At 45.2% G+C, this 25071-nt stretch overlaps 1 long non-coding RNA gene across 1 annotated transcript in view; it reads right to left on the bottom strand.

The window, feature by feature from the left end:
• The window catches only part of LOC147663688 (uncharacterized), a 74584-nt gene that overhangs the window by 12919 nt on the left and 36594 nt on the right, over window positions 1–25071 (bottom strand). The window contains exon 2 of the long non-coding RNA XR_015305256.1: window positions 888–927. This is a non-coding gene — a long non-coding RNA (uncharacterized LOC147663688). The remainder of the gene's footprint in view (window positions 1–887; window positions 928–25071) is intronic.

Raw genomic sequence — 25071 nt, 5'->3', positions numbered from 1 at the left:
CAGTGGCCAAATCACATAAAATAGGAACTGTTGGTTTTATGAATGGCCTATGTCATGCGTTTGTGCCATGAAGCATTCAAAAGATATAGACCAAACTCCATAAATACATCATATATTCCTGTCATCACTTTGAGGAGGACAGACTGTAAGAGCGTCCATGACATTTTTGAGTCTTTGGCAGTGGTAGTAATTTTGCTGCACTGCCCTTGCCATTAATTTTAGCATTAGTTCTAGTAGTCTATAAACACATCTACCTAACACACAATAAAATAAAATAACAATAACAAAATAAAACAAAGCAGGAACACAGCAAACGCAAAAACTCAACTAAACACAAAACAAAATACCGAGACCGCACCATCTCAACCCAACAAAACACAACATAATAAATTAAACGAAATGCATAATTCAATTCAAAATACAGGAGCAAATTGCCTGTGTGTTTTACTGCTGTGTTGCTATTATGTTGTTAATTTGTGTGTTTTCACAGTACTTTCTTGTGTTGTATTACAGTTGTGTTATTGTAACGTACAGTGATAGAAACGCTATGCTATTTATCACCGAGGTCATATAATTGAAGCCTTCAAATTGTTTTTGTGGTCCACCCTCCATTGCTACAAACTGCCAACCTGTCATGACAGTAGACACCACAAACTACTATGACAGAGCTAGCACGCAGCTTTAAAGCCCTTTCATTTCTTAGCTGCAGACAGTGTAGCAGATGTACTGGGTGTGCAGCTCCTACTAGCAAGATGCACTTTATGAAGAACGTATAGAACTGCTGGCCATGGGGCCAAAGCACTCCCTGACCCATTAAGACTTCATCCTAGGTAAACATCAACTCCTGTGATTTGGGTCGCTTTAATCCTTTCTTGTAATATACTCACCTTACCATCTCCCACTGGAAATAACTGAGATGTCCTCATACTGAAAGATACAAAGACCAATATATTATCAAGAGTAGAGTAAAGATACAAATTCAATAAAAGACAAAATACAGTGCATTTAAAATTGCAGCTGAGCAGAACTGTGTTTCCAAAAAAAGGAGATAGTGTGTAACTCCCTTAACATTGGCACCATCCCATGAAAAGTAGAGAGGGTGGAGTTAATTATTCAGTACAGGTCATCTGAGTATCACTCGCCATAGTCATCGTTCCATGTAACAATAGTGAACTTCAAGACACGTGGTGGATCCCCATAAATTAGCATCTCCATTACCAATCCATTCCTCTTCTTTGTCACAGCCCTTAACATAATGAGGGTGAGGCATGTCGAGAAAATAGACAACTGTGCTGGCCCTTTAAAGTTACCAAATGTTTTAAGTCCCTCCTATTGCCGTTAATATGATTGGAGATGGTTTGAATTTGGACCACGGTGATGTGCAAAGTGTAGTGACCGGTTCTTAAAACTCCAGAGAATTTGAAAGAATGCGTGCACGGTGTCCAAATCATACATTGATTGTGTTTGTGTGGTGCTTCTGCAGGGACATTGGGGTTACTACAGAATGATCCTGACCCAGAAATTGGGGGAACAGTCTATACAGTGAGGAGGATGTGATAACATCTACAGTTATGCCTGGGACTAGCCTTGATGGGTGACAGCACCTGCATATGCCCATTTGGTCAGGCAGTGTCTGAGTGTTCTGAAGTTTTCCAGAGTGGAAACAAATGTGCATAGTGGGCTGTAGAAAGATGATCTTATCTGGGTGTGCCCAAGCTTTGTCAGGTGTCTCTTGGAGGAACGGATTGACTCCAAGAGACCAAAGAACTTGAAGCCAGGAGACCTAAGTGTTGGATGGTCTAGCACCAGGCTAGGTCCTAGACAGCTGTGAGTAGATTGCCCCAGGCAACCTGTGTCGAAAGGCCATCTTCAAAAGCTGTAGAGAACAAAAAGGAGTTAGACAGGGCCTTATACCCAAATAATCATAGGTCGCAATATGTGTGCCATACTCTACTGTGCATCACCACTTGTTACTGATACCAGCTTCAGTGGATGAGACAGGGTAAGTTCGAGCAGTACTCCACTGTTTCGGATATGAAAACTAAGTCTTGTCCGTCAACTAAGTCCCGGCCATATGCATACCTGCCAAGGATTCAAGGTATGCCAGACTTTTTGGGGGTATATCCTCATGAGACGCAGGAGGATCAGTCCCTCATACCAGTTCACATTTGTCCTCTTAAACCTCATTTCTTATTGTCATCAGCAAAAGTGGAGCTCATCTGACCAATAATATCAACATCCTCTTCTATGCTGATGGCACACAACTCATACTCTCAATGTCAGACAAGACCCTCAACATAAAGAACAATTTAACCACCTGCATGACGGATGTCACCCACTGGATGAAGTCCAACTGTCTCAAGCTCAATACCGACAAGACAGAAGTAGTGACCTCCGGCAATAACACATGACAATGGGACTCCACCTTGGGGCTGGCTGACCTTCGATCCACCTCACCCCCGCCAGCATCCTCAGTATCAACATGGACAGCAGACTGGACATGACCCCTCAAGCTAATGTTGTCTCAGTATCCTGCTTCCACACCCTGAATATGCTGATGAAAATCTTTTAAATGGCTCCCTAAGAACACCCAAAAAAACATCAAACACCTTCTATGCCAGAATAAGTGAGGCAATTCACCAGATGACTTTGAGGCACCCAGAACACTGTAAACAGACTTACCCTTAACCTTGAAGCAGAATGCACATCTCAGCTTATCTCATGGATCCCTGCCTGCTTCTTAAACACAAACGCACACAGTCCATACTCCGCAGTCACACCGTCAAGGCATTACACAACCTAGGCCCTGCCTACCTGAACAGTCACATCTCCTTCCACCATCCCCCTAAACACCTCTGTTTTGCTGGAATCCTACTCCCACTCATCCTGCGTATACACAGAAGCAGATTCAGAGGCCAAGCCTTATCCTACATTGCACCTAATGCGTGAAATAACCCCCAACTTCACATAAGAACGTCCTTCTCCCTTCTGGAGTTCTGCAAGGAGCTGAAAACCTGGCTTTTCCCCAGGCAGGACTAGGCACATAGACCTGCTCAGCTCCAGGATACCCTTTCAGGTGATAGTGTGCTTCACAAATATGCATAACATCAGATTACTGAACAGCTCTTGGGGCAGGGGGAGGAGGTTACTCAAATTAAAGTTGAGAAACAAATCAGCAAACTGCCTTAGGAACAAGGACTGACAGACGGCAACAAGTAGCCAAGTGAGGCCTGACATGTGTTCTCACCCAATGTGCATGGCATCTTATTTGTGAGCAACCCTCCAGATACTCATTGGGTCTGTATTTATTTTTGGATTGGGTTTCCCTGTAACTATTGGCACACATTATGAGCCCACTCCTTATCCAATTGTATGTGAATAAAGACTAGGGTATGGCTACAAATAACCTCAGAATGAATATTTCCTTGGAGTAAGGCACGCGTGGGGTTGCTGATCCTGAAAAATCATGCAACGTACTGTGTAAGGGCTGGGTGTGTCCAAAGAGAATTACCAGGGATACAGGGTGATTAATTGCAGGAAATATAAACCGACAGACAGAAGAAATACAAGAAAGAGGTCACAAAGAAAAGAGGTAAACTATTTGAAATTGAAAGGATGGAGAGGGAAGAAAGAAGTGGTTGCGGAAGAGGGGTAGCCACAGGGAGGGAGGATGTGAGGGAGCAGTTTACTCAGGTCAACTAATGACAGTGAGGTGCAAAAAATTAAAGGTGAGAGAATTAAAGGTATTTGTCGAGACAGTTTGGGTGCCAAACATTCTGCATCCCAATTTAAATAGCTATGAAGAGTGTGCAAATATGGAAGGTATGTACATGCTCACACAAATTATTTTCAGAAGCAAACCTCTTTCGAATATCTAAATGGGCAGAAGGTGTGATCAATATAGTGCAGGAAAACCAACAAACATCAAGTACGTGATTATCACTGGGTGTCTCAGTAAGAATAAGAAAAAAAAGTAGGGAGATCTACAAGGTAGTTCTTTCTAGAGTACCAGTTAAAGTACCTGAAATTAAATGTTGGTAGAGCTTACAAAGTTTGAGGTAGCTGAGACTGGAAAATGTTCTGCCTTTGACTAAACTGAACATCCAGGATTTGCCCTTTTAGGAATTCAGAATAAATCAGCATCTAGCAAAGATGTGTAAAAATTTAACCTGTGGCAAGAACCATGTTATCAAATATGTAGGTTGTCACTGTGGGATCCACATGTCCATCATACTGTATCTAGGATCTGCCTCATCTTCAGACCCCGTCCACCCTTCAGCGATTCCATCATCAACTTCATCGCACCCCGCGCTCTCGCCTCCATAGATTACATCATTCTTGGTGACCTCAACTTTCACCTGGACAACTCCAACAACAAGATCACCTAAACCCTGCTAGTGAACCTTACCACTTTCAGACTCAAACAACCTGTCACCTCCTGAACCCACTCAGCAGGACACACGTTCGACCCCATCTTCTCCACCACAATCAACATCACATTCAGGCACACCTCCGAGCTCCTTTGGACTGACCACTGCTGCGTCTGCTTCTCCTTCACCAAACCCACCATAAACCACCACGCCCACCACTACCCTTGCAGAAATTGGAACAAGGTGATCAAAAAACAGCTCACCACCTTTCTCAGAAAAACCCCACCTCCTTCATCCTCTGATGCTAATACTTCAGCTCGCAGTCTCCACCAATAGATATTCAACTGAACAGACACACAGGGCCCCCTTAATAAAACCCCAGGCAAGCGACACTCCAAGAAAGCCAGCTGATCTCTCCCACCCTTCATGACTCTAGACGCTCGAGAAGAGATGAAGGAGCAGCAAGACCCCCGGAAGACCACTCAGCTTTCAAAACAGCTGTCACAGCACACCACCACATCATCAGAAGAGCAAAGAAAGCGGACCAACAAGTAATGATCTAAGCCAACACACTCAATAGCAAAGAACTTTTAGCCATGGTCAAAGAATTAGTCAAATCCAGCAGAGACAGCAGACATCCACCCTCCCAAGACCTCTGCAACAACCTCAGCACCTTCTTCAACTGCAAGATTGAGAACATCTACCACAAATTCGACAGCCTCAACACCAACGATCCTCCCAACTCACCGGCAACCACTGCACCTCAGCAGACCCTGCCCAGCTGCACTTTCCTCACTGCTGATGACACCCTCAAGATCATGAAGAGCATCCACTCCGGAGCACCCACAGACACCTGCCCTTACCACATCTTCGATACAAAAGGGGATGATGGACGGATCGTTTGAGAAAATCAAACACTCACCCCCAGTCAACTGATCTGGGTTTAATCCATCACCATTCTTTAGCTCACTGTGCCACCCCAGTTCAGATATGGCCATATGCAAATCAGTCTGACCCTGTGACTCATGGGAACAGTCCACCCCGAACTGCCAAGCCATGTCTCCCCTGGACCGGAGAGAGACAACTTCTGCGAATCAGTTGGTGAGGTCAAACATAGCTGTAGAGTAGATAGTGTGAAGAGGGCAAATGTTTGGTGGCAAGGGGCACCTCCCTAAGGTCTAGCAGCGAGGGGCTCCCCCCTAAGGTCAAGTGACCACGGGCACCAGCCTAAGTTCTGGCGGCCAGGGTCAACTACCTACGGTTTGGTGGCCAGGGCCTAAGTTCTGACTGCCTGAGGCATTCACATAAAGTCAGGTTGCTAGGGGTACACGCATAAGGTCTGGCTGCCAGCGCCACTTGCCTAAGGTCTAGCTGCCAGAGGCTCTTGCCTAAAGTATGGCCGGCAGGGGCACTTGCCTAAGGTCTGGAAGACAATGTCACTTATCTTAGGTCTCGTGGCCATCTCGCTCTCTAGCTAGGTTTACACTAAAGAAGTTCCCATACATACAGATAGCATAATGTGTATTTGTAAAGCACTCACAGATATAGATATATAAGGACTGAATGTATAACCATGAATTATGCAGATTTGTTAATAAGGGCTGAGAATTTGTCTAACCGATTTCATTGGAATATTCTAGTTTTTCGTAGCAGCATTTATTCCAGTTTATCGCTCAGAATTATCTGCAAAGATTAAGTTCTTGATTGCATCTTTCTGCATCTTAGTAACTGTGGATGCATTGTAATTATGAAAGAGGTATGGTATTATTTGTTATATTTTTTATATATGCTTCAGTATATTTTTATATAGAATTCATTACCAATAAATAAATTAAATTAAATGCACAAAAATAAAATATATTTTAAAATATTTTAAAACAATAGAGAGTGTTGAGAATGTGTTACCACCTCCTCTGAGGTGTTGGTAAAATAATAATGTTTTGGAACTGCACCTCAGTCGCAAAACATTAACCCATATCAGAAGAAATCACTACTTGGACATCCAAATAGTGATTTCTTATGATTTACTAAACCCTTTTAGTATTTCGGTCCTCGTCACAAACTCTGTAATTTACCGAATCGCAGGGTTTGCAACCGGAAACTGCACAAGTATACATGGTCCTAAGCATTGAATGAATCAATCAAGATTCATAAAGTGCTGAAAATCACCTCCAAAGGTGCTGGAGTTGCTAGCTGTTTCGCGGAGAAAGCATTGAAAGACTAGGCACCGGGCAGGGTGCAAAGCACTGTGTGCACTGCCGAATGCATCACAGGCTCAGGACTGAAGGTGTGATCCGCGATCTGTATAGAGCACTGAGTGCGTGAAGTTGTGATTGTGATCAGTGATCCACTAAAGCACCAAGTGCTGTGAAAGTGTGATCGGCCTTCAGCGCCGAGCGCACCGCTGGCTCAGGAGTAAAGTGTGATGATGTCATCAGTGGTCCGTGTATAGCGCCTATTGCAGTGAAGGTGTGATCAGTGGGTCGCATACAGCGCTGAGTGCGGGGAAAGTATAATGATGAAGTCAGTTATCCGTGTACAATGTGAGTGCACCGCTTGATGTACAGTGAAAGTATGATGATTGGTGTGATCGGTTAGACAGGCTGACTTTGGAGCTGGGTCTGGCTGGAGGCTTAAGCATCCTGTGATTCTGGGCAAATCACTTAGGCGCCCATTCTGATGGCGGGCAGGTCACCCCCGCCGGGCTGGCGGTGGTCATCGCCGGCCCGGCGAGGCGATCTGCCTGCCATCCACACAGCAAAGACCCCCTGCCATATTATGATGGCTGGGGGGTCCGCAGCGGACTGAAAGATAGACCGCTGCTTTTCCACCGGTCGACTCAGCGACCAGCAGAAAAAGTGCCTGTATATGGTGGCGGTGTCTGCGAGACACTACCATGCATATTACGATGATGGCGGTCAATGGCCCTTCAACGGTGGCATTGCCACTGTGGAAAGGCTTACGGTCTGTGCTTTGGGGGCCCGTTGTGGACCCCCAGGGTGAAGGGGTGGTGGGGGATGCACATGGGGGTAACTTTGGTACCCCACTCATTGCAATGCACTACGTGGCAAGTTGTATGAATGTAGGATGGTGCACCAAAAAAAGAGAAGTCCGTAGCACATGTAATTGAGTAGAAAAAGTTCCTATATTGTTTAGTAATCTTTAAAAGGCCTCAGCCAATTTGGTATCTGTCTCAACAGTGGAGCTTCTGTGTGGCTAGCTCTGGATGTGATCTGCACAATCATTTAGATATTTTCTACTGCGAAATTGGAGTGCAAACTCTGGTCAGCCACAGTTTTTTCTATTGGCACTACCTGTCAAGCACCACGTGGTGCCTGCCATGTAGTGCATGGCTGTGCTGTGCACAGTGCTTTTCCATTGCGGGCGGGTCTGCAGCCAGCAGATTCACCCGCAATGGAAAAGGCACAGGATGCGCCAGCCAGTGTGGCGGGTGCATTCTATTGCGCATTGCGGGACCACCACAGCATCAGCGGGCTGTTCAGCTCTCCGTTACGGTGGCAGGCGGACTATGTCGGCCCACCATCATAATAGGCCCCTAAATCTCCTATTGCCTACAAAACATGAATGTGTCCATCTGTAATGCAACCTGTGCTCAAGTAAAACTCTCTGATACCTTTGGGTCAAATTTGCACTATAAAAAACAGCAAAAAAACAAGTCTTGCACAATTACTTGGATTTCATAGTCAGGACGTCTTTTATTTCATTACTCGAAATAGCAATAATGTTGTGTCATTCTGTCTTTGCCAAAGTGTTTTGTAATATTTCAAATCACTTCCTCAGGCCAAAAAAAAATCTTCAATTAGACTATAAAATCCACTCATGTTGCATACATCAATCAGGTCTCTAGATTCAGTCCCGGAAACCGACGTGACTGAATCTAGTAGTTCACTGAGCAGTATACATAAACTTGCATGTTTACTCCATGTTGCTCAAGAATTGAACTTTGAATGCCAAAAACAGGGCTGGGAGCAAGTACAAACTAATGACTGGATTATGTTTTTCTGCATCAGAGGGTGGGTGTGGCCGTCTCTATGTCAGTAACTTGTGGGTCAGTGCCCATGCTTGCACGTCAGTGTAGATTTCTCGACTTCCTGATTGGTTGGGTAACCTAGCGCTTTTTCTTGTTCCTTTGAGCCATGAGGCAGTTTACACAATCACAAGTTGCTATTTACTATAAAACCTTCTGAATGCACCACTTCTTACCCCAAGGGAAAACAAGCATTGCTCAATTAAAGAAAATATGTTACAGCCAATAGAACTGGAGGAAAAGTAAGTAGCTCTCATATGAACCAATTAAAAGCCAGGAAAGAGAGAGAGTGGGATGTAAACCTTTTGCAGGCCATACCTAAATAAAAGCCCAATCTCCCTTAAAAGGAAGCCTAAACAAAGCAAATATCCTAATAAAAAAAGCCCACCTGACAGTGGTGATCTAAACGTGCAAAAAGCCTAATAAAAAAAGACAAGCAATGGAGTGGAAGCCATTGTGGGGGAGGCAACTGAAAAAAATGCATCTGTAGCACAACTCTGACATTAAGAGGAGGTGGGAGGAAGAATGCTCTTTTCTAATTTAAGCAGCTAAGAAGCTGAAGCTAAACACAAACAGTAACAGAGCAGGAAACCAAGAAAAAAAAATCCTCCAAAGAACAGATAAAAAACCATAACACAATGAGACAGTAATAAGTCCCTGCTCTTTGGGAGAAACAAAAGAGAGAAAGGAAGGACCAAGAGGCAGAACTGACCACTAGCAAGCAAGGATGTTTAAAGGACACTGACATAGACAAATGTAAAGCAATGGCAAAAAAGGGGATGGGTTTGAAGCCCACAGACTGATTACCACAGGTCTCAAAGAGCTTGACCTAAAAACGGGGGGTAGGGACAGAGAAAGCTATAGAAGATTATGCAAAAGAAGGAGAAAGCACTCAGGAAAAAGGGGAGGAAGCAGAGTGGTGTAACAGCACCTGAGAACTGAGTCCTGCTAAATGGGGTCACGCTGCGGCCAGCATTGAGTAAGTCCTTGAAGGAGCACTGCAGGGCAGGTGGCAGGCCTAGGTGGAAGGTGGGAAATAAGGAAAACAAGGAGAAGCAGTGAAAAGTGGGGGGAAAGGAGATAAAAGCACCAAGGAAAACAGGGAGAAAGGAAGGTGAAATCAGTAAAAAAAATAAAAGTAAAAGTAAGTGTCTACAAAGGCTTCAGTCCAACCACTGATATGGCTGTTGGGATTTGTTTTAGTAATCTTACTATAAATGTTATCGTAAAGTGGAGGCACTTAGACATTTTACACGTGTCCACCTGAATGAATACATTAATTTTTTTTTTTTTTTTTTAAACCTTTATTTATCAAATGCCCATTACACAGCGTCTGCCTACAACCCTTTTGGGCCGGCCGCTATGACAATCGGTCAAAAAGTATAACACATTATACTGCGGAGAAGGCCGCATCGTGCTTCATTATGGTGTAGTGCATAAAGCAACAATTAGAGGATATCGAAGGTTCAATTTTGTGATTTTGTCGAAGTTAAACAAACAGCAAAAACAAACACATGGTAAAGCAATGGCAAGTTCACAGGAGGGGAGGAAAAGCGGGAAACGATATACAAGAATGGAAGCAAGTCTACTAGGGGAGGGGAACGATGAAGGGAGGGAAGAATAGATGATAATGAAAGGAACGTAAACTAAGGGGAGGAGGGAATGGTGTCGGCATAATCAAGTGGTGGGGTACAAATGTCACCTCGGTATTCATTCCATTGCGCCCAGATTCTATTCCACTTCCTAGGACAACCCCGAGCCTCATACACCGTCTTCTCCCGAAACATGCACCAATCCATGTTATCTTTCCAGGCACTGAGTCCAGGCGGTCTATTGGAGCCCCAAAGCTGTGCTATGTCCCTTTTGGCAACCATGTTGCCCAGGGTGATCCAGAAAGTCTGAGCAGCCGTACAGTCCGTAGGCTCCCACACATTAAGCAGTCAGCGCCTTGCCTCTGGAATGAGGGGGACCCCAGTAACACGTCCCATCACATCGTGGACCCTAGACCAGAAAGCAGAGATAACCGGGCATTCCCACAAAATATGAAGAAAAGTACCATTCATACCACAGCCACGTCTACACAATCCATCTGTCGTGAGCCCCATTCGTACCAGACGCATACCAGTCACATAGACGCGATGGAGGATCTTTAGTTGCACAAAACGGAGCCGAGCCGAAATAGCCACCTCCTTAGGGGAAGAAATAGCCATTTGCCAGTCTTCGTCATCCAGTTCGAGCCCATCCGCCACCCAGGAGGCCCGAAGCTTCTCCAGCAGGTCAGCCCTGTTGTTAATAAGTTTTTAATAAATAGGGGAAATCGTACTGTCCGGGACATGGCCATCAAGAATACGATCTTCCAACGGAGAGGACTGGGGGATGTCAGTCCCGGGGGAAAGGCGGAGGATAGGGCATGCCGCACCTGAAGATATTGAAAATACTCCTTATCATCCAATTGATATTCTACCTTTAGGGCCTCAAAGGATTTCACTGTTCCTCTGGCCCAAAGATCCTCCACCTTGCTAATCCCAATCATATCCCATCTATCAAACCCTTTCGTCCGCCACAGGTTACCCAGTCGTTCAGAATCATACAGCGGGGTCATACGCGTCAATCCGCCACCCCAACCTGTAGCCTCATTCGCATCCTTCCAGGCACGCACAGCACATTTCGTGGGACCAGTCAAGAGACTGAGTGGTGACTTAGAGTATAAAGCTCTATTGAAGTCGCCGCCTGGCAACAGGAATTTATCCATAGCGAAAGTGGGAGCGGGTTCCGGGGAATACGTTACATGGTTAATTGCACTTAATTGTGAGGCCCAGTAATATCGTCTGATGTCGGGCAGAGCAATACCGCCATCATACCAGGGGAGCGTAATTTTGATAAGGCAATACGGGCACGTCCGTCCCAAATCAATTGCCTCTGTAGGCCTTCAATCTCACGGAAATAGCGAGCGGGAACAGGATCGAAAAAGTTCTGCAAGGCATATAGGAACCTGGGAAGCGACATCATTTTAAAAAGTGCCGCTCGTCCCAATGGAGACAAGGGCAATTCACGCCACCGCCGCACATCCTGCTTGAGGCGACGAAGGGGAGCGTAAAGATTACGATCGTATCGCACTGAGGAGTTCATGGAAATAAAAACCCCCAAATATTTAAAACCATCCTCTACCACCTGGATAGGAAACCTACGGGGCAGCGGAGGCAATACCCCCGCTATAACATAGACACATGACTTGGTCCAGTTGATAACAAGCCCGGAGTTCCTACCAAAGAAGGTGAGAACGTCAATGAGCACGTTTAAAGACTTCTGGGGTGAGGTGAAATAGAGAAGGATATCATCCGCGTAAAGCGAGACACGATCCTCCAGATCCGGTGCCCACCGGATCCCTTTAATTGAGGGCTCCCATCGAAGCCACGCTGCAAGAGGTTCCAATGTCAATGCAAAAAGAAGTGGGGAGAGCGGGCATCCCTGACGGGTGCCACGTCCCAATGGAAACAAATCGGAGCCTCTGCCGTTCACCACGACTTGGGCTAACGGTTGTTCGTATAGGAGACGCACCCACGCAATGAAACTAGGGCCAAAGCCGAACTTAGAAAGGGCCGCCCACAAATATGGCCACTCTATGGTGTCGAAGGCCATTGTAGCATCCAGGGAGACCACCACTGCAGGCTCAGTGAGAGTTCCAGCTCTCGCAAGAACGCTGTGGAGTCTACGAAGATTAAGAGCTGTGTTTCGATGGGGTATGAAACCGGACTGATCCGGATGGATCAAGTCGCAGATTACAGACAATAGACGATTAGCCAGGACTTTGGCCAGAATTTTGGGCTCGGCATTGAGCAATGAGATGGGGCGATAAGAAGTGCAACGATCACGAGGTATGCCATCCTTGTAAATGACCACTATGGTAGCCAAGCGCTGTTCAGACGGAAGGACGCCCGCCTCAAATGCATCCAAAAACATTGTGCGCAAGTGAGCAGCCATTTTGTCCGTTCGGAGTTTATAGAGCTCGATAGGCAAACCATTGGGTCTCATCGCTTTACCCGATCGCAAGGACCTGATGGCAAGAGCGATCTCATCCACTGTAATAGGAGCCTCCAGGGCCAATCTATCCTCCTCTGAGACACAGGGTAGTGCAATGTCATGCAATAGGAAACGGGAGTCGGCCTCATCACGGTCACTCACTGAACTGTAAACTGTTTGGAAATGATCCACGAAACATTCAACAATCTCACCGGGATCAGTCACAGAATACATTAATTATTTAAAAAAATTATAAAGCATTCACCTTCCCCAAAAAGGGTCATTCTGATGATAAATTACTGATCCTAATTGAAATTACAAACTTGACAAAGGTGGGCTTTTAACAATTTCTGAAATGTAATTAAGTTGTGTTTTTCATATTCCATAAAAAGAAAGGTGTTACATGCCTTGGCAATAACCACCACAAGAGAATGACTGCCCAGTCTGGCTCTCCTGAACCTAAGTACTGTAACTGGGTGAATAGAGCCTGAATGTAGTCTTCTTACTGGATTATACATCGTGTAAAGAGGGGTGAGGAAACTGCTGTTAAAGTCATTATAGGTGTCCTGTTGACAAAAGCAAAGCACTTTAAAAGACAATGATGAAGGAAAAGGCTCTGAGCTTTTCCTGAGACACACAATCAGGCAGACTGAGGCATTCTGAACCAGCTGAGGTTTGTATGTGGACCAACAAACAAGGCATTGGGATAGTCAATCCTAGATGTGATGAATGCATTAACCATGCCTCTTCCTGGAAGAGTTAGATAGAAAAGACAACTTCCAACTAATATTGCTAATTGAAAAAAACAGGTGGACCATAAATGTTGATATGGTCCTCAATCCGCAGAACCAGAACTAGCGGGAGAGCCTTCTCCTACATCATAGCAAAGATCTGGAACAAACTCCCCGTGTACATAAGATGCTCCCTAACCCTGCGAACCTTCAGGAAGGACCTCAAGAACTGGCTCTTCGAATAACCTGATGCTGCATCTGATCCGCAACTCCCCCCCACCCGCCCCAGAACCTCGAGACACTCACAGGTGAGTAGTGCGCGGTACAAACCCTTGATTGATCAATTGAATGGACAGCTCTGAGTCAAGGATATTTCCCAAATGTGGGCCGTATGCAAAAGGGAAGGAGGAAGTTCTAAGTTGTCTGGTCACTAAGCAGGAAAGCAGCATTGCCAAATACCAAAACTTCCGTCTTGACTGCATGCGTGATGACATGTGGAAAGGGGAGAAATTGATGAAAAAGCCTGCCGCTGGGGAAGGTTAGGATCGATGAGACCAATACATTCTCTTATTTGGGTGTCTTACTAGAACACTCCAGGTCATGGATTCCAGCGGTTAAAAGCCAAACTCTCCTTTTCAAACGGTCAATTGGGGCATTGATGATTTTTTCTAATAAATTGGGCAAAAGACCCCCAGGGATCCTCTTATACAAAGCAAAATGCTTGAGTGTAGTGATGTATGAAGCTGGCGTCTGGGGATACCAGGATGTGGTTGTATTACAAAAAGAGGAAAATACGTTTTTACGTTTTATACTAGCAGTAAAACAGAGCACACCCGTTTATATTTGCCATAGCGAATTGGGGATCTCCTATATCTCTGATTTGATTAAGATGCAGCCCCTGATGTTATGGCATAGAGTCTGGATGCCCAATAACACAGAGCTAAATAGAGATATTATTAGAGATGCCATGAGGTTATCCCACGCAAATAAGATCCCTTGGTTAACGTATATTAGAAGATTTTTAACAGACATGGGTAAATCTGACTTTTATAGTAATCCTGAAACACTGATTACAATTTCTAGAAAGGATTTTAGAGTTTTTTGTCAAGATCATTTAGAGTCTTTAAGGGCGGCCTCAGAAATACAGAAAAGTACAGTCATCTTACATCAGTTAACCCTTGTATCACTGACCATTCAACCTTATTTGGAATGGTGTACAGGAAGTTATGATAGGTTTGTCCTTGCACGACTCAGATTCGATAGCTTTCATCGACTAGTCAGCTTCCCTACACAAAAAGACTGGACTAGTAAACTTTGTAGGTGCCCCTGTGATGAAATATCCCATCAGACGACAATACATGTGATTTTATTTAGCAAACTCTACAGAGAGGAAAGATCAAGATGTATTTTACCAGTGCTGAAGGGTGGGGGCTGGAGGCAATGCCGCCCTGCCTACTTTTATCTACAGAAATTGGACAATGTTTACTGTTTGGGAGCGATGACTGGACTTTTGAAGTCCATATTGAGAAAAAGAAAAAGTATAACATGGGAAATCGTACATGAGGCTGACTAACATATAGAATACCTGTCATGACAATCAACTGTAGATATGTTTTTAAGATTTTAGTGATGTATAAAATAGATTGTAAATTTTATAATGCGTGACTTTTATGATTTGTATCTGAAAATCAAATAAAGTTTATTTGATTGATTGATTTATTGACTGCATTCAAATTTAGTAAGTTAGATTGCATCTAGTTAGTGGCTGAAGCTAGACAACTTGAATTTCATCCGAAGCACAGGCAAATCACGGTGTAATCAGAGGATGATTTGTGTATCACCTGCATAGGTACAAATCATAAGGCTTAGAAAATCAATAAGGCTGGCCAGTGGTGACACCTATTGACTGGACATGGGAGAACGGAAAGCTTATCTCTGAGGCACCTCAAAGATAATAGCCTTTACAGTAAAGCAAAGATTTCACAGAATGACTGCTTGTGCACAGTTTGTTAGAAAAAAAAGAACTTACCAAACTCCAGTGCCAAGTGCAGTGTAATAAAATGCCATGAGACACAGTGCTGAAGGTTGTGTATAGACCAAGGAGAATTAATAATTCCACCCCTATCACCATCCAATATTATTTGCAGGTTTGTCATGAGATGGAATAATGAAATAGACCCGTATTTAAATAGGATTTTATGGTTGGCCATTGGATTTGTTTGAATAGGGACCACTAGAACTGATTCCTAGGAGTGCAGGACCAGTGCAGCAGACATCAAAATGTTGCATTATCCTGTAAACAATGTGGCAATAAAATGACTGACTGCTTTGAGATGAACAACCGGGCAATTGATCAGAAATATTGTCAGCAAACTTGTAATCTCATTAGCCTCACTAACCGTTTACACTGCTGTTTACCACTAATAAAATTTGAAGTAGAAAAAGGAGTAGAGAGCATGCCACACCAGAAAGTGCTAATTTTCATAGAGAATAAAACATTTAAAAATTGGTAAACCACTTGTTAAGCAAAACACAGGATCATTGGGCTGCAGAGTGGGTGCAATTGCATCATGAATGACTGTCCAACGGTCAGGTGTTTAACTTAGACTATACTACCTATCTTACTGTGAAAAAGCTTTTCGAATTTAAAGGCAAATAATTTTTTTGCCATCTGCTCAGTAAAATCCAGGTTCCTTGAGGCCAGAATGCAGAAAAGTAAAACATTAAGTTCCCTTTATGACCAGCCTTGTAGGTGGGTCCGGTACTTAAAAGATCTAGATTTAATTTCTGGCCCACACATTAAAAAGATTTGAGTTTTCCGGGCAAATGAGTCTCAGACCTGCCACTGCAGTGTCTGCGCGCAGTCTCTACAGCCTTGTTGACCTGGAAAGTGAACCCATTTGCTTTCACTTTTTGAGACACCCCTAATGTAGGCTCAAGGTACCCCAGCGGGCAGGGTGCTGGTTATGTGATGGTTACTGGTGTGTGTGTAACATGTCCTAATAGTGAAAGAGAGTGTATTTCATTTTTAACTAATGAAAGGCTATATGTCCCATAGGATAGAATGGGAGTTTATTTCTAATATTTTATAAGTATAACTTCCCATTGGGATTAGATAAAAAGATGGAGTTTAGTATGCCTGCGCTCATAATATAAAAATGCATCTTTTAGTTAAGATTATTTTTATATTTTGTGTTTGAAAATTCCACTTTAAGAAAGTGGGCATTTTCTTGCTTAGCCATCCTGTGTTCCTCTGCTGGTTTGTGGATTGATTGTCTGGCTTTGGAGTGACAGGGGCTGGTGATGGGCATTCTCTTCAGACCGCCACTGAGGGGGGTGAGGTGTGTCCTGCCTTTTCTGGATGAGTCAGGGTTGGTCTGGATAGAATTGAGCTGTATTTAGAGGGGTGGGAAGAGATTTTCCTGCATCTGAATAGGCTTGGTCTGCCCTGGACAATGCCGTCTCTGCCTTCTCCACCTCCTACCGGAAAGCTGGGTCAGAGAAGACAGAACTGGTTTGAACTGAGCACAGAGCATCTCTGCCCAAGAGAACAAAGAGAAATTGAGTATGAATATTGGGGCTCAGACTCCACAACTTTAGAATACTTCTTGATTCAAGACGAACCTCTGCCAAGGAAAAGAGTTGGGAAAACTGAAGTAGAAGTGCTGCCCCTTTGTTGTGTGATGTGGTGGGTTGGCCTGCAGTGGATGTTTCTGTCAAGGAGGCTGTGTGCTGTGTATCCTGCTTGTGGAAGATCTCCAAGGGCTTGGAGTAGAACTTGCCTCCTGTTCTGAAGTCACAGGGACACAAAGACTTTACCACCAGCTTCCTTGAACTCCACTGCTGGTGGTTGTGACATGCCAGGAGGTGCCTTGTTAACCCCTTAACTGCAGGCGTAATTCCCCTCCTGTGCTGGGAGGAGGGGGGCCACGCGCAGCGCCATGGTGCTCATGACGAGCCCAGCTCGTCATGAGGCACAGTGGAGCTGTGGAGCTGTGCTCATGCCCCTTTGTTGTGTGATGTGGTGGGTTGGCCTGCAGTGGATGTTTCTGTCAAGGAGGCTGTGTGCTGTGTATCCTGCTTGTGGAAGATCTCCAAGGGCTTGGAGTAGAACTTGCCTCCTGTTCTGAAGTCACAGGGACACAAAGACTTTACCTCCAGCTTCCTTGAACTCCACTGCTGGTGGTTGTGACATGCCAGGAGGTGCCTTTTTAACCCCTTAACTGCAGGCGTAATTCCCCTCCTGTGCTGGGAGGAGGGGGGCCACGTGCAGCGCCATGGTGCTCATGACGAGCCCAGCTCGTCATGAAGCACAGTGGAGCTGTGCTCATGCCGAGCTGGGCTCGTCATGAATCCGTCCACTCTCATAGAACGTCTGCACAGATGTGGAATTCACCTCACAGGGAAGTGGCGCGGCCGTTGTGACGAGCCCAGTTCGTCATGAGCACAGCTTCACTGTGCCTCCTGAAGAGCTGGGCTCGTCATCAGCAGGCAAGAGGTTAAGTTCTGGGCCTCAGGAGGTTGTTCCTGACAAGACACTCAAGAACTAAGAAAATTGATGCATCACCTGTTTCCGACGCTGCACCGCGTGGAAGCAGAATTTCCATGCAACGCTGCCACCAAAGAATCGTTGCAGTGCCTGTTCGCGACTGAAATGCCTGCCCCGCCAAGTCCCTTGCACTGATCTCCGAGGTCCAAGATCACCTCACCAACTCTAATGTAAGCTCTGATGTGCAAGGACTGATGCATCAGGGGTCACGGCTGAAACTGTCTCAGCGCCTGTTCTCTGTCGCCTCAACCGACAGTGCACGCCGGATCATCACACATTGCACCGGGGTGGCAAATCTGCTGCCTCACTGGGACCACAGTTTGAAACCGACACATCAAATTCCCACGCAATAAGAAAGCAATGCATCACCTCCTCTCCAGTAAGGAACCGTTGCATTACCTCCCCTGCTTAGCACTAAGGAACTAACATATCATCTTGCCTGGTCAAGGAACTGACGCATCACCTTCCCTGTGTGTAAGGAACCGACTCATCACCTTCCCTGTCACCATTTTGTTTTGCTTGTGATTTGCACACATCCCAGGTACTTTGTGTTGAAAGTGAGGTATCCATCATTTTCTACAGACAGAACTGTTCTTACATTTTAAAAGTCATTTTTTGACAACTGTATTTTGGATTTTTGTCATTTTGGTCTAGTTTGGTTTAGATAAAAATATTTTATTTTTCTAAACTGGTGTGGTGTCCATATTTTCATGTTATTACTGTATCTGTTTACAAATGCACTGTCTCTGAGCTTAGCCTGCCTGCTCTTGCCAAGCTAGCAAAGGAATGAGGAGGGGTTGTCTTAGAGCGCAACTTCCTTATCATGACTGGAAGCAAGGGTTCCTACTTGGACAAAGGTGCAAACCATTGCCAACTAGAGGTCCTTAAAAAAAAAGTTGTGGCATGAATGTTGATTACTACGGATAATTTAACACCCTTAATTACCCCATTAGAGTAAGGGGAAACACTACTTTAGATATAGCAATGCAGGCAATCCCGCCTCCCAGCTGATGAGGTCTATATTGATATGTTTAATAGAATAACTTCTGAGAACTGCTGAAACTATTTAAGGAGCCAACTATTCCCATAGCTATGATTTGGTAACAAAAGACAAGTCTACCCCAGAGCCAGTTATTACATTGCAAATCTTCACTGCATGTTAACCTAAAGACTGTATGTTTAATAATATGCAGCTTAGAAATCTATTCCAGCGAGCCTTAGCATTGCATGAAGTGGGAGCCAGAGAGTGAAAACGTAAATCCTGCCTGTATTATGTTCATATACTCCTATAACGTATAGTGTTAATGATCATGTGAAATCCAGAATCTTATCCCATTTTCAATTTCCTCCCTCCCTCCATGGGATGAGCTGCAGGGACAAGGCAAGTTAACTGTAGGGAACGGTGATACAGGCTGGACAATTTAAATGTAGTCAACCACCTTCAAAATGGGCTCCTGCCCATATTATGTACCCCAGGAATAGTAAACGTTCATGCAAATTGAGGAGATTGAGGAGATTCAACCCGTGACTTGGACGAGCCATTTCCTTGTCCTATTTTCATTTGCGCAGTCCAACTTAGAACACCTGGGTACTCCCCTTACTAACATAGGCACACTGAACCTAGACACAGAGATTACCCACACTCTAAACTTATGTGCCCCCTAACTAAATCTAAATCCATAAAAAGAACTTCCTCGGAAAAATGGTATACCCCAGAGCTCAAAACACTCAAAAAGAAATGCAAAACCAGGGAACACAAGTGGAGAATGTCCCGACTAGATGCCGATAAGTCAATTTAAAAAACTGCTCTCAAAACCTCCAATTATACCATAAAAAAGGAAAAACGGGCACACTACACACAAAGAATCACTGAAAATAGGAACTCAACCAAAGAGTTATATAAAATTATAAAAGAACTGTGCAAACCAGCCTGTATGTCCCAAACATTACACCCATCAATAGAAAATTGCGAAATGATCAGCAAATTCTTTACTGATAAAGTAGAAAAAATCTACTAAACATTCAACCCAAAAACCCAGGCAGAAGTGTCAGGAACCATGAAGGAAATCAAATCTGGATCACCCTTCAACACCTGCCCACACTTCGGGCCCGATTCACAGAACTAACTTAAGACAAAATCCTAAACTTATTACCATTTTCGTATTCACAGAAGGCACTTACTCATTTTGGTATTCACTGAAGACACTTACTCATTTCGGTATTCACAGAAGTTAGGAGTCCTAACTTTAGGACTCCTAAATGCCTTCTGTGAATACCAAAAGTCTTAAAATTAGGATTTTTCTCAATTTAGTAGTAGTAAAGTTAGGACTCCTAACTTTAGGACTCCTAAATGCCTTCTGTAAATACCGAAAGTCTTAAAATTAGGATTTTTCTCTTAAGACTTTTGGCAAATACTTAGACAACAACCTACTGGACACCTCCCAAACAGCCTTCAGGGCTACCAATAGCACAGAGTCAACTCTGCTGGCCGTCACAGACAACATTAGAAACTCCCTAGACCAAGGCAAAGCTGTGGCCCTGATCCTGTTAGACCTGTCGGCAGCGTTCGACACAGTCTCTAATGACCTTCTGCTAGAAAACCTACGGGAAAAGGGATTAATGGAAAAGCTCTCAAATGGATCAGCTCCTTTCTGTTCAACAAAACCCAAACAGTCCAACTAGGAGCCTACTCATCTAAACCGAAACAACTGAAATGCGGCGTCCCACAGGGAGCATCCCTCAGCCCCACGCTGTTCAATGCCTATGTTTCATCTTTGGCACAAATTTGGACAAAATGGGGCTTCGGGTTTGCTCCTATGCGGATGACACGCAACTCACCATCACCATTGGGAAGGGGCATGAAGACACCAAAAATAAACTCACCAGCTGCCTAACTGAAATGGCTGACTGGATGGCAGATCACTGCCTAAAACTAAATGCAGACAAAACCGAGATCCTGCTCCTCGGAGAAACCAATCATATTTGGGACCTGGGTGTAACTGTCGACAACACGCTATCCATGCAGGCCCACGTACGAACTCTATGTGGGAAAAGCCTTGCTACCTTGAAACTGCTAAAAAGGCTATTACCGTGGATCCCCCGGGAAAGCAGGAAGACAGTCACATAGGCCCTGCTAGTCAGCAGGCTGGACTATGGCAATGACCTCTTCATGGGCATGCCAGATTATCTATTCAAACGCTTACAGGTGGTGCAGCATGATGCAGCAAAGTTAGTGTGCAACAAAGCCAAACACAGCTCTGCAAAGGACTGTCTAAAACAACTTCACGGGCTGCCCATGCGTCAAAGAGCCTGTTTCAAGCTCCTTGGCCATGCTCACAGGACACTTCACGATACAGGTCCCATGATCCTCAAGAACAAAATACACTTCTATACCCCCGCCAGACCACTAAGATCACAACACCTTGCTCTTGTCAAGACAAAAAAAATAAACAAGTCTAGAACCGGAGGCCGATCATTCTCATACCTGGCGGCACAGCACTGGAACGAGCTTCCAATCAAACTCAGGTTGGCTATAGAGTACAACACCTTTAGGAAAAAACTTAAAGCACACCTATTCCCAAAAGACTGATATTTGGCCCTTCATCCTCATCCACCTACTTATTACCATAATCCTTAGCGCCGTGACATCCTCTGGGATAAATGTTGCGCTCTATAAATAAATAAATAAATAAAAAATTTCCAAGGCTAGATGGGGGCTCATAATGAAGATGGGATGAAGTCCTTTCCAGAACATGTATACAAATATGAGCTAATCTACAGAATGAGCTGAAAAACCCTAACAATGGAATATAGAATATAATATAGAATGAAATGAGGTGGAAAACAATCATGAATCTTAAGTGCGGAGCATAATAGCTACTCAGGAGATATTGGAATATCAAATTAGAGGCCTTAGGGTCTCAGGTAGGGCAGGTGCTCCAACTGCTCTACCTCTTCCCTATCTATTTTCCCAGATCACTGAACCATGGGAGAAAGAGAAGAACAGCAAAAGCATAAGAGAGTAGAATATTTTGTCATGTTCCCCATACAGGCCGATAGACCTGAGGTTGCAACTGGTGATGCACCAGGAAATAGAGCAGCACCAACGGAACAATCTGCAGCAGGAATTCAAAGAGGTAACGCGGACTCAAGCATTGATTGGCTGGAAATAAAGGAGCACTGTCAGAAGATGATTCAACTACTGTAGATCTGTGCATGTGTTGTGCCGTGGGGTGTGGAGACCGATAAGGTCACATTCCTACAATCACGCTTGACATGGACTGCAGGACTACTGTCTAAATGGCATCCCTTCTCTTCCCATTGAAGTGAATCGGATGATAAAAGTACATCTCTCCCACCATTCGTCCGTTGAAGACTATTCAGCAGCTGGGCTAGAGTTCTGGTCCATCATGTTCATTGTATCCCCTCCTGATATAACAAACATGTTTTATTTTTTTTAAACATAATTTATTTGCATTTAGGTATCAGCAATACATACTCATGTCGTATCTTGTTCATACACATCTCTGGTTAACAGTTAAAAGTGCCATTCCTAGCTGATTAGTTGGCATCTTGTCTATATTCCTTCTTGCCGTGATACGTTCCACCATACTATGCAGTGTCATTTGTAAGGAACATCCATACACTATGACCGTCTAATATTTCCTCCCCAACTGTACCCCTCGCCCTCCCCTACCCCTCGCTGCTATCGCTAACCTGTCACTTTGACTCCCGCCGCACGTGTGGTCGGAGTCTCACTCTCCGTATGCCACACCTGAGGCCAGACTCACGCAAACCTTCAAGTCTGTAGATGTTAGGGTGCTATGGTCGGTTTATGATGCCTCATCACCCCCCTCCTGTTCCTGGTTATTAGGGCTAACCGGTCGAGACCTGGCCTGTGGGGTGCTGGGAGTTGATTCTTGGTCTACATTCTTCAGGTCGTCTACTAGAGCTCCCTAATCCTGCTCTCTCTCCGGTCTGCCACTTCTCCAATACCCGCTTCCAGCTGAGCACACCAGGACCCGCTGGGGCCTTCCATTTGCTTGTTAGTTCGCATTTTGCTAATATATATGCTAGGTCCTGGAACCTCGCCGTGACCTTGGTCCTGGCGGAGTGGGGGAACAGGTTGAGCAGCACAAGGCTTAGGGTGCATGGTAGCTCTTTCCCTGTGACGTGCACTGTTTCCCTAATCACTTGTTGCCAGTACCCTTCCAGCTGTGGGCAGCTCCACATCATGTGGATGTAGGTAGCTCCTATCTCCTGACAGCGTGGGCAGTCTGCATCATCTCGGTGGAAATAACGATTGATTCTGTCTGGTATGATGTACGCTCTATGCAGGGTGTAAAAACGAATTTACTGGAATTGTGCATTACGGGATACCTTAGTGGGCCGGAGGAGTGCATTTGCCCAATCCTTATCCTCCATATTAGTCCCAATGTCCACCTCCCACTTAGTCCTCAGTCCCTCCAGCGGTCTCGTGGAATCTCGCCGAATGGCTCGGTAGCGGCACGATACCGCCTTGATGACGTCTCCGTCTAGGCTTATGTATCAGCATGTTGAGTGCCTGCGGAATGTCTCCGTTTGCTCAGAAAGTTGCAAATGTAAGTAGTTCCCGTTCGCCATATAGGTCCCATATTTTAGTGACTCCCGCTTGTGTCCACTCCTCTAATCCCCTCCAGTGGCCCCCATGTGGGAGCACATCTTGTAATGCCACCGGCATCTCTGGGGAGTAAGGACTTTTGTTTTTTGTCTTTTGGAGACATCTAGCCCAGCAGTTCCTTATCACTCTGTTGTCTGAGGAACTTATGTTTTGCTGCTTAATGGAGCTCATTGATGTGCTCATGACATCCGCCCTAATCAGGGTGAAGGGGTGCTTCCTCCGTTCCAGATCTAGACTGCCTGCCACCCATTGCGTAAAATGTTGGAGTTGTTCTGCAAGGTAATAGTTCTCCATGTCCGGCACCGCTAATCCTCCCTGCCCCTGCGCCCTTCTCAGCGTGTTCAAGGCCACTCTGTTTCTGCTGGGCCCCCAGATGAAGGCTGTAATAAGAGAGTCGAGCAAGTGAAACCATGCACTGGGGATCCACACCGGTAGGGTGGTGAAGAAATATAGCAATCGGGGCAGAGCTATCATTCTCAGTAAGGAAATTCATCCTGCCACCGACAGGGGTAGCAGTCCCCAGAAAGTGATATAACTTTTCAGCGATCATAGGAACCCCCACATTCCCCTCCTGAACATCAGTGAGGTTGTAATATACTTTCACACCTAGGTACCTAAAACAGCGCAGCTCCCACTGCAGGTCCCCCAGTCCCATAGGGGGCGGAGGATCCCTTGTCACCGGAAAGAGTTGCGGCTTCTGCCAGTTAACGTGTATTCCATAAAGGGTTCCGAACTCATCCATCATGCACCATCCTCATAGGTAATCCCCAAGCGTGCTATGCACGCAAGTGGCTCTATCGCTAGAGCAAATAAAAGAGGGGAGAGGGGGCGCCCCTGTCTCGGGCCCCTCTCTACCCGGTATTGAGTTGAAATGGTGCGACCCGTGCGGACCCTCGCTACTGGGTCCTTATACAGTATTTTAACCCACTGGACAAGCCCCTGTCTGAGGCCCATTCGTGTGAGAACAGTATACAAAAATTCCCATTCGAGACTATCAAATGCTTTCTCAATTTCGATAGCAAAGATCGCTCCTTCCGGGGCCGCCTCTGTACCCTGTTGTACGACTGCGAAAAGACGCCTGATGTTGAGGGTTGTATTTCTGCAAGGAATGACTCCTGCTTGGTTGGGATGGACCAAGGAGGTATTATGTGGTAACAGTCCAATATCTTACTTAGGATTTTAAAATCTAAATTTAGCATTGACAGCGGTCGGTATGCTGTGCACTTTGTTAGGATCTTGTCGGGCTTGAGCAGGGGGATTATTACCGCCTCCCGTGTTGTCTGTGGTAGAATCCCTCCTTCCCATGTTTCTGCAAATAGTTCCGCTAATCTAGGCGCTAGTTCTGCAAGGTATGTGGCATAGAATTCTGGGGTAGTCCGTCGGTGCCTGGGGTTTCCCCCGTGCCATGGCCTTGGAAGCCCTCCTGATTTCCTGTTCTGTTATGGCGGCCATCAGTAACTCTGCCTCCCCACCCCAAGGGTGTAATCCTATCTATTTCGCTGCTGCCAGAACTTTTGTATAGGTGAGCGTAGTAATCGGGGAAGCGGATATTAATCTCCTCTGGTCTATGTAAGGGCCGTCCTATCTGGTCATGTATTGCCAATATAGTACTTCCCCACTTGGACGGGTTGGCTAGCCATGCCAATAGGCACCCTGCCTTGTCTCGCTCAGCATGCGTCCTATCTGTGTACTTC

This window comes from Lissotriton vulgaris, unplaced genomic scaffold, assembly GCF_964263255.1.
Source record: "Lissotriton vulgaris unplaced genomic scaffold, aLisVul1.2 SCAFFOLD_3661, whole genome shotgun sequence".
NCBI classification, from domain to species: Eukaryota; Metazoa; Chordata; class Amphibia; order Caudata; family Salamandridae; genus Lissotriton; species Lissotriton vulgaris.
The sequence above is the reverse complement of the archived record's forward strand: the minus strand, read 5'-3'. Positions and strand labels throughout refer to the sequence as shown.